Source organism: Aotus nancymaae, unplaced genomic scaffold, assembly GCF_030222135.1.
Source record: "Aotus nancymaae isolate 86718 unplaced genomic scaffold, 86718_ANA_hifiasm-v0.15.2.pri h1tg000021l, whole genome shotgun sequence".
NCBI lineage: Eukaryota > Metazoa > Chordata > Mammalia > Primates > Aotidae > Aotus > Aotus nancymaae.
Window position 1 is genome coordinate 26,211,572 of NW_026988433.1, and position 14,521 is coordinate 26,226,092.

At 39.4% G+C, this 14,521-nt stretch overlaps 1 long non-coding RNA gene across 1 annotated transcript in view; it reads left to right on the forward strand.

Annotated features, from left to right (window-relative positions):
• LOC105728669 (uncharacterized) overlaps positions 1 to 14,521 on the forward strand; it is a 50,042-nt gene that overhangs the window by 7,134 nt on the left and 28,387 nt on the right. Inside the window, exon 2 of the long non-coding RNA XR_001110086.3 lies at positions 3,299 to 3,432. This is a non-coding gene — a long non-coding RNA (uncharacterized LOC105728669). The remainder of the gene's footprint in view (positions 1 to 3,298; positions 3,433 to 14,521) is intronic.

Consider the following 14,521-nt stretch of genomic DNA (forward strand, 5'->3'; position numbering starts at 1 on the left):
AATTGGGAAAATGTCTCCAGGCCACATCAGAGACCTTCACAGCAGTCTCTCCCATCAAAGGCCTGGAGGCCTAGGAGGAAAAAATGGTTTCATGGGCCAGGTCCAGGGTCCCCCTGCTGTGTGTAGCCTCAGGACTGTGTCCTAGACACTCCAGCCATGGATAAAAGGGCCCAAGGTACAGCTCAGGACGTTGCTTCAGAGGGTGCAAGCCCCCAGCCTTGGCAGCTTATGTTTTGTGTTGATCCTGCAGGTGCATGGAAGACAAGAATTAAGGTTTGAGAACCTCCACCTAGGTTTCAGAGGATGTTTGGAAATGCCTGGATGTCTAGAAAGAAGTCTGCTGCAGGGGCAGAGCCCTCATAAAGAACCTCTACTAGGGCAGTGCTAAAGGGAAATATGGGGTCAGAGCCCCTACACAGAGTCCCCACTGGGACACTGCCTAATGGAGCTGTGAGAAGAGGGCTACTGACCTCCAGACCCAAGAATGATATAGATCCACTGACAGCTTGCACCATGCACCTGGAAAAGCCACAGACATTCACTGCCAGCTGTGAAAGCAGCTGGGGTGGGGAGCTGTACTCTACAAAGACACAGGGACAGAACTGCCCAAGATTATAGGAGCCCACCCTTTGCATCAGCATGAACTGGGTGTGAGATATGGAGTCAAAGGAGATCATTTTGGAACTTTAAAGTTTAATGACTGCTCTATTAGATTTCAGACTTGCATGGGGCCTGTAGCCCCTTTGTTTTAGCCAATTTCTTCCATTTGGAATGGGTTTGTTTACCCAATACCTGTACCCCCATTGTATCTAGGAAGTAACTAACTTGCTTTTGATTTTACAGGCTTATAAGCAGAAGGGACTTGCCTTGTCTCAGATGAAACTTCACTACTTCACTTGGAGTTTTGGGTTAATGCTGGAATGAGCTAAGACTTTGGGAGATAGTTGGAAAGGCATAATTGTGTTTTGAAATGTGAAGACATGAGATTTGGGAGGGGCCAGGGCGGAATGATACGGTTTCGCTGTGACCCCACCAAATCTCATCTTGAATTGTAGTTTCTATAATCCCCACATGTGGTGAGAGGTAATTGAATCATGAGGGTCATCACTCCCTATACTGTTCTTGTGACAGTGAGTGATTTCTCTCAAGATCTGATGGTTTTATAAGGGGCTTTTCTCCTTTTTGCTCAGCACTTCTTGCTGCTGCCATGTGAAGAAGGACATGTTTGTGTCCCCTTCTGCCGTGATTGTAAGTTTCTGGAGGCCTCCCTGCCATGCTGAACCATGAGTTAATTAAACCTCTTGTCTTTATAAATTACGCAATCTTGGGTATTTCTTCATTGCTGCATGAGAACAGACTAATACAACCCTCTAGAGTAGTGGAACACTGCTCTTACAGCCTGATTCTGCTATATATTCTGCTCTTCCTATGTCTTGTTTGGCTTTGTTTGGATTCTTTTTCAGTAACCTCCCTCATTACTTGAGGGAACTGTAGCCTTTGTTTCTTGTAACCAGGAGAATCTAACCAACACCTTAGGCATTATTTATATACCACCCATATGTCTAGCACTAGAAGACAAAGGACATATCTCTTAACCTTAAGGAGTTATACTGACATGTGCACATTAAGCATTTATAGATCATTAAAGGGTAACACAAATAAAGGCCAAATTAAGTAAAAAAATGAGGACTGAATGAATGTAGAAAAGATAGATAGGGATGTGGGCTGCAGAAAGCTTCTGCAATAGGGAGAGGAGGGAAATTATATTTTAATAAGAATTGAATACCTACTTTGATAAGAACTTCAGCTTGATATTTATAAATTGTGAGAGAGGAATCATTACTATTTTCTACCTACGTCCAGTATAGATCTTAGAACCAGGGAGAGGACTCATAATAAGCTTCCATTTCATCTTGGAGCAAAGCACCCAAAATGGTGGCAGAGGCCACCCAGCATAATTTATACCTTATCAGTGATAAAAAGTTAAATGGGGATTGGTGAAGATGGACAAGGTGGAGCTTTAAAAAAATAGAATAGAGCAGCCCAAACTTGAACCATAGGGTGTTTATTGTCATCTGCAGTAGCCATGTTGAAAGAACATGTACATTTACCATGAGAAGGGAAACTTACTGAGTTGACATTTTCAGCGTGACCCCAGAATGCAATATAGTTTGACTATGATTTGTGTGAATTACAGTAAGAGAGCCTCTCAACTTGGCCTGCGTTTGGAAATAATGGCCCACTCCATGGTTTAGGCAATGCTATATGCATTCGGAGGGGCATGGTCCCTTATTTACAGATGAAGAAAAGCCTGAGGATATCTAACATCTTAAGTCTTCTACAACCAGGGTAGAAGGAATTCTAACTTGAAACACTAATTTCAGTTTGCAAAGGGAAATGAGTTCTAAGAGAGGGAGAAACTGTTTCAGGAGACCTTTTGAAATCTTTCCTTCAGATTCACGTTGAATATAAGGGAAATAGCCACCAATCCTCGGAGTGTGAAGGAGCCAACATTAATTTCTTCCTAGATCTAAAACTGCCAAGTTGAAATTTGTATCAGTGACTGCTTGATCCACTTTCCTTTCTTGCTTTGAGGGCACATCCTTACATGGGCCTAATCATTTATTTGCCAAGAGAATAATTAACGTTTTAGAGCCTCTGTGCTAGTTAATAGTGTAAGCCAAAAATAAAAATCTTAGCCCTCCACCCATCTGAACAAAGCCCTCCTCAGCCAAGGGTATTCCAAAGTGAACTTAAAAACTAGTTCAGGCCATTATGGGAAGTGGATGTTGGATGTGCCTCACAGCTCACCAGCATTAACATCAACACAGAGACCTTCAGACTGACAGAACAGACTCTTTAAGTCTAATAAGAAACGTTTACAATTGATTCTCTCTGAAGCCTTCTACCTAGAGGCTTTATCTACATCCTAAAACCTTAGTCTCCACAACTCCTTATCATAACCCAGACGTTCCTTTCTATTGATTCCAGGTCTTTAGATAATAATCAATTGCCAATCAGAAAATCTTTGAATCTGCCTGTGACCTGGAAGTCCTCTCACCCCCCATGCCTGCTTTCATTTGTCCTGCCTTTATAGCAGAGACAATGTATATCTTACATGTATTGATTGATGTCATATGTCCCCCTGAAATGTATAAAACCAAGTTGTAGCCAAACCACTTTGGGCACATGTTCTCAGGATCTCCTGAAGGCTGTGTCATGGGCCACAGATCACTCTTATTTAGCTCAGAATATATCTTTTCAAATAATTTACTGAGTTTGGCTCTTTCACTTACAGTAATTTGGCACCTAACATGAGGCCTCAGAGAAGACTCAGAGCCCTGAAGGAGTTGCCTGAACTTGGAGCTAAGGTACCAGCAGGGGCCCACTGAAAGCTCTCCCCACCTTTGAGCTTTTCCTCCAGTAGAACTGGTAAGTCCTCCTCAGCCCTGGATCTCCCATTTGGTTGATGGTCCTTGATTTATTCTGAGGTTGTTTTTTGGTTTTTGGTTTTTTTCCTTCTAGAAAGTTATTTAGGATCCCTGTCTAGTTCAGATGTGCATTCTAAATGGTGTTCTCCATTGCCTTTTTCTAAATATAAGGAGAATGACCCCCTTTTGGGCACCTCATTTGGTTTCTAGTTTGGAGGTGCATTCTAAAGAGTCTTCTCCATTGCTTTTTCTTACAAAATTAAGCTCAGTTGGCTTGGCTGCACATTTGTATGAGGAACTGAACTGTTATTTTCATAGATAAATGAGACTGAGGTCCTCAGCTCTGAAGAAAAAGGGAATTTTGTTTTTCCCAGTTGAAAGGTGCCCCTGGGGACCAAGTAAAAGTGTCTGGGTGGTTGACTTCCCAAGACATGCAGTGGCCCTAGAGGGAACCCCCAAGAAAATTAGTTTAGAAAGGCTCTTCCAGGAAACACATATAAGAGCTGATCACTTGGCATTTTGAACCCTCTTGGAATTAGTAGAACGCCAGAGAGAGAAACAGGCATCTAAGAGGGTGGAAATGATTCAGTGGTGAAACATTGTAGACTCCTGCTCACAGTCAGCCCTCATTGATCCACCACACACACACAAAAAGAAGCCCAAATGCTTTTCAAGTTTATATGACGTAAGTAAAATCTCCAATACATAAGATGACTTTAAAATTATTGGTAAAGTAATATTAGAAATATCTTAAGAATTTTCAGCATTTTTCGCATTTATTTGATCAAGCAGTTTAGTACTTATCCCTGCCAAATACTACTATAAGATGTCAACATTTGACATGAGGGTTATAAAACTATAAGCCCAACCCAAAACAGAATGATCTTTGCTTGTGTAATTTTTTATAAAGATACTTATATTGTTGGTTTAATGAAAAAAGCTAAATCCTGAGTTATTGGTTAAAATACCAGTATAGTTAGTCTTAAGTTTCTTACTCAGGTTAACACTTGAAATTTGTGGGCTATAAATGTGGTTAACAGGGAAATAACTTTAAATAATGAATATCAGTTTTCATAAATAATCTAGGTAAACTATTATAAATAAATTAATCAGATAAATGTAATGGAATAAATCTTCTAAACAAATGTCATATAATTTCCAATCTAAAGTTGTACTAAATAATATCCACTAAATGTCTGGGTAATTTTCAACTTAAGATTATAGGAAAACATTTCTTTTAAAAATGTGTTCTTATTAAAAGGTAAATAATTTTTGTCTAGTTCAAATGTTATTTAAAGGATATATGTAAAACAAGGTAAAAGGAACCAGAAAATAAGAGACATAAAGTTACAGATGTAAAGAGGTATTTTTGGTAAGGAAGGTTAAAAGAAAAATGACTGTGTGAGAAAAGATCTTACATGGTAAATTTTTATCTTACAAAAACATGACTGGTTGTTTAAGAAAAAGGGATATTTAGGACAAACCAGAAAGTCCCAGCATGTCATGAATGGTCTACATAAGTTGTAATAAGGTTAGCAAAAAAAAGGAATTTATATTTTTAAAAGTTATATAATTAAGTTGGCTATAATTAAAAGGAAATTATAATCTTTCTAGGAATTGAATTTTGATATTAAAAATACACTAATGCAAATTAAAGAATGTTAAACAAGGTTTTATTAAAAATATTGACTTTTAAAACGAGAAGTTTTTAATTTTTTAATTCTATAATCTGTTTCTTTTTGAAATCTTTGGATATCTCAGAAGTGCAACTTCTGCTGTACCCTGCTGCTTCAGCTCTCTCTCCCTTTTGAGAAGCCTTGGATGGTAACTCTCTCCTTCAATTTTTGTTGACTCCTGCAGTTTTTTGGGAAAGGGAGAGAATTTTTTAAAACAGCCAGATGAGAAAATAGAGGATTTGCTTTTGCCTATATGTCTGTTATGTCTATATGTGTGTATATGTCATGTGGAAGTAATATTTCACTACCAAATTATATAAAAGAGCTCTAATCAACTGACTTAAAGAAAACTAAGTGCTTATCAGACCAATAGAAGCTAGCTCAGATGCCTTTTAGTTCACATGACTTTAGTAACATTTGGTAAGATTAATTTGGTAAATTTAATTTTAAAATTGTCTTCAGTAATTTAAAATTTTAAAGCCATGTTATGTTAAAGTAAGTAATCCTTATTTTTTTCACTGGGAATTTGGGTTACTAAGAGTTAAAATAATAGGAGAGCAAAATGTTTTACTCTTCACCAAAACCTTTTTTGGGGAAGTTTTTCAAGACACAAGGATGTGGTTTTGGCTAAAGAAAATGTAACATTTTTTCCAATTTCAAGGCTATTTATGGCACACTTTAAAATAAAGAAGAAGTATATAAATTAAATGGATAGAGAGAAAAATAAAAGGATGGGTAATGAAAAATCTTTGACTCCTAGGTGGTGTATAGTCACCCACAGTATGGAGCTGCAGCTGGCTGCATTTATTTACTAAACATAAAAGTTACCAGTGGAATTTAGAGATGGATCATACTCAGACTCGCAGGAAGTTAGTTCACTGAATGCATAAAGAAATGCAAACTAATAAGAATAAAAACAAAATATCCAATCCCTTGGTTATTGCTATCTGTAATAGTTAAAATGAAATTAAAGGGCCAGGTGCGGTGGCTCACACCTGTAATCCCAACACATTGGGAATCCAAGGTGGGCAGATCACCTGAGGTCAGGATTTCAAGACCAGCCTAGACCGGGTGTGGTGGCTCACACCTGTAATCCTAGCACTTTGGGAGGCCGAGGTGGGTGGATCACCTGAGGTTAGGAGTTCAAGACCAGTCTGGCCATCATGGTGAAACTCCATCTTTTATTTTAAAAAAAAAAAAAAAGACCAGCCTGGCCAACATGGTGAAACCCTGTCTCTACTAAAAATACAAAAATTAGCCAGGCATGGTGGCAGGTGCCTATAATCTCAGCTACTTGGGAGGCTGAAACAGGAGAATTACTTGAACCAGGGAGGTGGAGGTTGCAGTGAGCCAAGATCGCACCATTGCCCTCCAGCCTGGGCAACAAGAGTGAGACTGTCTCAAAAAAAAAAAGAGAAAGAGAAAAAGAAAAAGAAATTAAAGGAGAATTCTGGATTTAACCTTGCTACTAGACCAAGGTCTGATTTAAGTCAGTCTGAGCTTATGCCACCAGCCTCAAAGCTGTCCCCCAAGGGCAAAGTTTTGCAGGGACAACAGAAAGTGCCTCTAAGACTTGTGGTTACCAAGAAGATAGTAAATGTGAGATAAAGGCGAAACCATGTAACTATTAAAACCAGAGCATATAACATAAAGGAATTGTTCCATTTTGTAAATTGGTATCATCAGCTTCCTGAAAAACCTTGTCAGAGCAACCAATTTAAGGACAGTATCTTTAATTTTAAATGCCACACTATGAAAGAGCAAGTTCAGGTTGAAGCAGGACCCACAGCCCGCTATTAAATACTCACTGATGAGTACATGTGATTCAGTTGCATAGATTATTCCTCAGGGAACATCCAGCCTGGTGAACCAGATAAAAGCCACTGTAAGGTCTGTTTACTCTGATAAGGGGACTGCCCAACCCTCCCTGTTAAATGCCAAGTAGAACACCCCAGACGAAACAGCTGATATGCTTCATATGCAAGCCATGCGAGACTGACTTTATGATGACCAGGATATCTCTCACTTAATATGCCTATTACCCACGTCATGGTAAATGCTGTGGTTAAGAGAATCCCTTCTACGTAGGTACTCCAAATGACATTACTCCTGCAGAATCAAACAACTATTTGAGAAGCCTTATCAAATTGCTGTCACTCATGGGTCTTGCAGATGCTTATAAAACATTAGGACATGTAACCAAAAATAAATGGGGAAGGCAAAAGAAAGTCAAAGGACTCATCCCAGAAGGGTGGAATCCTTTAGATGGTTATTAAGAAATGAAATAAAATATGTTTGTTGGCCTTGTACATACATGAGGCCAACAAACATATGAAAAAATCACTCACCATCACTGGTCATTAGAGAAATGCAAATCAAAACTACATTGAGATACCATCTCACGCCAGTTAGAATGGTGATCATTAAAAATTCTGGAGACAACAGATGCTGGAGAGGATGTGGAGAAATAGGAACACTTTTACACTGTTGGTGGGAGTGTAAATTAGTTCAACCATTGTGGAAGACAGTGTGGCAATTCCTCAAGGACCTAGAAATAGAAATTCCATTCCGTCTGACCCAGCAATCCCATTACTGGGTATATATCCAAAGGATTATAAATCGTTCTACTATAAGGACACATGCACACGAATGTTCATTGCAGCACAGTTTACAATAGCAAAGACCTGGAACCAACCCGAATGCCCATCGATGATAGACTGGACAGGGAAAATGTGGCACATATACACCATGGAATATTATGCAGCCATCAAAAACGATGAGTTCATGTCTTTTGTAGGGACATGGATGAACCTGGAAACCATCATTCTCAGCAAACTGACACAACAGAAAATCAAACACCGCATGTTCTCACTCATAGGCGGGTGTTGAACAATGAGAACACATGGACACAGGGAGGGGAGCACTACACACTGGGGTCTGTTGGGGGGAAATAGGGCAGGGACAGCAGGGGATGGGGAGTTGGGGAGAGATAGCATGGGGAGAAATGCCAGATATAGGTGATGGGGAGGAAGGCAGCAAACCACATTGCCATGTATGTACCTATGCAACAATCTTGCATGTTCTTCACATGTACCCCAAAACCTAATGCAATAAAAGAAAAGAAATAAAATAAAATGAAAATCGATGGGGTTAAAACAAAGTTCTTTACAACACTATCAAAAGTTGGGTGGACCAAAAGGAGCCCCTGCTGGTCCCTCAACATTAAAGGGCCCCATACTAGTTTCTGCATTTGCCCCAGATTGGAGAAATTTAAGGAAAATTAAAAGGCAAAGGTTATAATGAGTAAGCTGACATTGCCTGGGGCAATGTTGAGGAAAATTAAGATAAAGATCGATAGAAGAGGCTGAGTCCCTCTGCTCAACTCCCTGTTGGGAACCCAAATCCTTTTTCACCAGAAAAGGTAAAATGATCTGGGGGTAAAGAAGTTCCTGGGACCAGAACATAAAAATGTAAAAGTTAACAGCATCGTGAAATGTGAGATGTTTAAACAACTACCTTATGTAAGGTAGTTGTGAGTCCTTTACCTGAATGTCTTATGAAAATGGGTATTTTGTCTGACTGAAGGATGTTTCCCCTGTCTAGTACTGTAAAATTGAAGGCATGTAAATCTGTCTTTTGAGAAATGTCAACTGGACATGCTAAATGAGAACTAGTAAGTTTCCCTGACCACAGAATATAGGGTAGAAGCCAGAGTGCTGGTCAAGGCAAATCTTCCCTTGATAGCTCTTTGTGGTGTGTTTATTGAGGCTTATGGCAAAAGACAGTACGCATTTTCCAATGACAACTACTGGAACTTTGGACTGGAGAATTCCCACTTAAGGGGTATGTGCTGCCTTGCTATGGGATGTTAACTGAAACTATCCCTATGCTAATGGAAATAATGGTGCCCAAAAGAGTTCCATGGATACAATGAAAATGATTTATATAGGCTCTTGCTACCAGGGAATGCATAGAAGAAATACTTAGGAACAGGGAGCTACTAGATTCTTCAGTGCTCGATAAACATCTCTCATTTGACAAGAGCTGCTTGGGTTGTGAATGGCATTTCCAAGATGAACAAATGCATTCTTGTTTGGAAGACTGCTGCTCTGGTTAGATAAGAGTCAAGGAAATCTTTTGAGTTACTTATAGCTTAGAACAATTGAGTAAAGCATGTTTTGGGGAGCAAATTTTCCTTTTTGAGTTTTCCACAATTCAAAAATTGTTCATGAGTATTCTGACTTTATGACAATATAGTTATTTGCATAAATTTAGTAAAAAGCTTTCTCTTTTAAAACAGGACAGTTGGAGAAACTGGTTGTTTTACCAAGGCTTTTACTAGAATAACACATTTTTAGGTAAAGTTCCAGAAAGCCAACTTGAAAAGAGCCTCTATGACCAATCAATTCTTGTTGGACTTTATGTGAATAATCAGGCTGAATATAATAAGCCTGAAACTTATTTTGCACACAAATTGATCTTACTATAGTTTCTCTTTAGCAGAAAAGGAGAGCTAGAGAAAGAAAGAAATTGTTTCAAAGGAAAACTATAACACCTGTTACTAGATTACATGACTTTTGTTTTTGAGTGCAAATTGACTCATGAATTATTTCTGGGCTGCAAAAATCCTCTAAAGAGTACCAGGTTATAATTTTCTTCATGTTTTTAGTTGGTGCCCTAATAGAATATGTTCCTTTTTCTATTCTGACACACACATTCTTTTTTGATTGTCAAGTTATTAATGTTATCTCTTGTAGTTTTACTTCTGGGAAAAATGAAATCATGATATTCTGAAAACTAGAAATGATTTGACAAATTCTGTGAATCTCCCTCATTTGGAATCCCTCTGGGCCCCATCTGTTTTTCAATGCAAATACCCTGCTACTAAAAGTATATAAGCACCATCCTTCTAGGCCCAGGGACTATCGTGGAAGAGGTGGGCACATGAGATTGTAAGGGCTGGTTTTGAGGGACAGCATTATTTCAGATTCTCCCAATCAAGGAAGAATACAGACACCTAAATAGTTGGTAAAATAAGAGACATTGCCTCCTGAGTTATTACATATGTGACACCTTTTTATCTATCCCAGCCATAAAGAATTTCCTGCTCCCCATAGAATTAAAATAAAATTACTGAGGGAGTATAAAAATACCTCATGACAAAGCCTCCTCAGTATAATACACCCAATTATAAGATTTATGCCAATGGATACATATTTTTAAAAAATTTTTTATCAGCCATCTTAGGACTAATTACTAAAAGGCCACAGAAAGCATGGTGGTACAACAAAAGTCTCTAAATTTCTTAGTTTAAAAGATTTTAACAATGATTATATTTTGTATAGTTCATTGCAATTCATCTGTAACTAAATCCAAGATCACAGTAGCGCAACACGTAGAGGTTAAAGGACTATAGATAAGTCAGTTTTGTAACTTCACCTTTGGCTTTTCATTTGTTGGCTTTTATATTACTTCAAAAATTGTAAGGGTTAGTGAATGCCTGTTCACATTCATTCCCATCTGGTCTAGAACATTTAAATTGGCTGTAAGTCTTTTGGTGCTAAGTTCCATGGCCATAGTCGTCCTACCAAGGGATGGGATGGACCCAGGGCAGCCAGCCATGCCACCTTAGCAGTGTTATGGGACAGAATAAAAGTTTGGTGGCCATTGATGTTGCCTCTGGAAAATCTTAGCTAAAAGAGGTACAATGTAAACCAAAAATAAAATTCTAAGCCCCCAATCATATGAACAGACCCCTCCTCTTGGCCAAGGCCATTCCAAAGTTAACCTGAAAAATTACTTCAGGCCATGATGGGAAATAGATGTCGGACATGCCTCACAGCTGACCAGCATTAACATCAACATAGAGACCTTAAGACTGATAGAACTGACTCTTTAATTCTGATAAGGAACATTTACAGGCCAGTCATGGTGGCTCACGTCTGTAATCCCAGCACTTTGGGAGGCTGAGGTGGGCAGATCACGAGGTGGGAGTTTGAGACCAGCCTGGCCAACATGGTGAAACACCATCTCTACTAAAAATACAAAAAATAGCCAGGTGGTGGCAGGTACCTCTAGTCCCAGCTACGCCGGAGGCTAAAGCAGGAGAATCACTTGAACCCGGAAGGAGGTTGCAGTGAGCCAAGGTCGTGCCACTGCACTCCAGCCTGGTCAACAGAGTGAGACTGTCTCAAAAAAAAATAAATAAGAAAGAAACATTTATAATCTATTCTCTCTGAAGCCTGCTACCTAGAAGGCTTCATCTACATGCTAAAACCTTGGTCTCCACAACCCCTTATCATAACCCAGAAATTCCTTTCTATTGATTCCAGGTCTTTAGATAATAATCAATTGCCAGTCAGAAAATCTTTGAATCTGCCTATGACCTGGAAGTCCTCTCACCCCCAATCCCCCACTTCCACTGGTCCCACATTTGTGGATAAACCAGTGTACATGTATTGATTGATGTCTTATCTCTCCTTGAAATATATAAACCCAAATTGTAGCCCAGCCACCTTGGGCACATGTTCTCAAGATCTCCTGAGGGCTGTATCATGGGCCACTAGTCACTCATATTTGGCTCAGAATAAATCTCTTAAAATATTTTACAGAGTATGACTCTTTTTGTTGACAGTAGTCCCAAAATATACCACTGATCCCATTACTGGTTGCTTCTGAGAAGGGCAGATTATAGGAGTGACAAAATTTGAACAAGAATGTATCTGTCCTTGCCATTATGCTTATGAAAGATGTCACCTCCAACTCTTTTGGCTTAGTTGGTCTCTGGTGGGTTGTCTCAACCATACCCCTTTTTCTTCTCTCAAGATTTCTGAAGGCTTGAGTAGATGAGATCTGAGTTTCAAGGTGATATGACTAGACAATATGATGTGGTAACTCATAGTCCAGGTAGTGTAACCAAATAGATTTTAATCAGGACTCTGCTACTTTGGTCAAGTACCTTAATTTGACTGGGCCTTTTCCCCCCAAAAATATAGACTAATAGTCCCCATCTCCTGAAATTGTGTTTATTGAGGAACATAATGTAATATCCTGTTCATTCATAGAGTAAGTACTCAATACATGGTAGCAGATCACTGTTTGTATTGTGATAGACAATTGAAGGTACATCTTCTCCCTTTAGGCTTTTGAGCCTGGAAATTGATTGGATTGGCTGGGGCTGTTAGAGCCTCATGGGGGTGGAGGAACATGGATGTCTTTGGTCAAATTGTTAATCATTGTAGCAGAATCTAAATTTGGCACACTATATCCAAATGTATAAAACATACAGCATTCATTATTTTCTATAACTTGTCTTGATGCTCCCATTCCTGCTGATGGCAGGGAAAAAATAATAAATTTGCCAATTATTAAGCATAACTCATTAACCTTCCATTATAATAAGGTTTTTTTTTTTTTTTTTTTTTTGAGACAAGAGTCTTACCCTGTTGCCCAGGCTGGAGCACAGTGCGATCTCAGCTCACTGCAACCTCTGCCTCCTGGGCTCAAGTGATTCTTCTGCCTTAGCCTCCTGAGTAGCTGGGATTATAGGCACCCACCACCATGCTCGGCTAATTTTTGTATTTTTAGTACAGACAGGGTTTCACCCTGTTGGCCAGAATGGTCTCAAACTCCTGACCTCAGGCAATCTGCCTGCCTCAGCCTCCCAAAGTGCTGGGATTACAGGTGTAAGCCACTGCACCCGGCCATAAGGAGTCTTTTTAGGGTCAACTTAGCCTCTTCGTAAATATTCCTATTATCAAACTTTCAATTAATTCATTTATTTATTTAAGTCAATATCGACTCACGAATTTCTATTTCATTCAGTGGGTTATAATTCATTACTGTCATTATTTTGATGTTCAAGTTGCCCTAGATTTGGCTAGTGAGAGTCCCATTCAAGTTAGCTTTTGTGTCCTTTAGACATATCCCAATCATTCTGAGTAGTTTCTAACTTTCTGACACCAGGTGTTCCAGTTTTATTTTGTGTTTTCCCTGACCCAGCCTTGAATCATCCATTTCATCAAGGAAAGTCCTGATTTTAAAAAGTTCTTTTAGTAGAGAATGGTATCTAGAAACCAAGGTTGGATGCTGAGTAGGCTTGTTGCTATAAATTACACACACACACACACACACACCCCTCTATTTCTATATGTCTATATGTTGACAACCACGAGTTCACACCAGAATCTCTAATTTCAAATTAATACCACAGGGTTCATTTTTGTTTTCTCCCTTTCCGTATTTGTATGCCCCTTCTCTGACAGGCACCTGGTTCCCATTAACTTTAAAGTATTTACTTATTTGATTAATCCCACCCTATGTAATCAATCTCATCACTACTGCAGCTCCTTCTTCCACGCAGGTACCCTCCTTGGGCTTTGGCACCACTCTCCTGCACTGACTTCCTCTTCTTTCCATTTGGGTTCTGAAATTCCATACCACTCTTGCTCCACATGGACATCCTCCTCCAACTCTGTCTTTCTACCCTGCTGTGGAAGCCTACCTTGCCAGTTCTTTTTAATGGACTTGGATTGAATTGCCCACAAAGAGAAGGAAAGGGGAAACAATAGGGAGAAGGGGAAGAGGAAGAAGAGGAAACACATTTTTTCAGCTATAAGAATACATTAATTTTTTTTTTAAGTATAACACATAAAAAAGCAAACAAATCTACCTTTAAAAATATCAAATATTGCCGGGCACGGTGGCTCACACTTGTAATCCTAGCACTTTGGGAGGTCAGGGCAAGCAGATACCTGAGGTCAGAAGTTCGAGGACAGCCTGGCCAATGTGGTGAAACCTCATCTCTACTAAAAATACAAAAATTAGCTGGGCGTGGTGGCGCCTGGCTGAGGCATGAGAATCGCTTGAACCCAGGAGGCAGAGGTTGCAGTGAGCCAAGATCATGCCACTACACTCCAGCCTGGGTGGCAAAGTGAGACTCTGTCTCGAAAAAAAAAAATTGAATATTGGCTTGGCACAGTAGCTTATGCCTATAATCCCAGCACTTTGGGAGGCTAAGGTGGGAGGATCGCTTAAGGCCAGGAGTTTCAGACCAGCCCTGATGGTCTCTTTTTGTAGAGACCATCTCTACAGAAAATTCTAAAAATTAGCCAGGCATGGTAGCATGTACCTGTAGTCCCAGCCACTCAGGGGGCTGAGACTGGAAATCACTTGAGCCCAGGAGTTCAAGGATACAGTGAGCTATGATTGCACCACTGTACTCCAGCCTGGGCAACAGGGTGAGATCTTGTCTCAAAAAAAAATCAAGTATCAAATACATATCCTATTCACAATTATAATTACTTATTAAAGCAACATTTGTCTTTGTTTACAAATACAACAGCAGGTGAGAAAACCTAACATCTCAGATTGCTTACTGTTCATAATGCAAACAAAATATGTGTCTCAAATCAT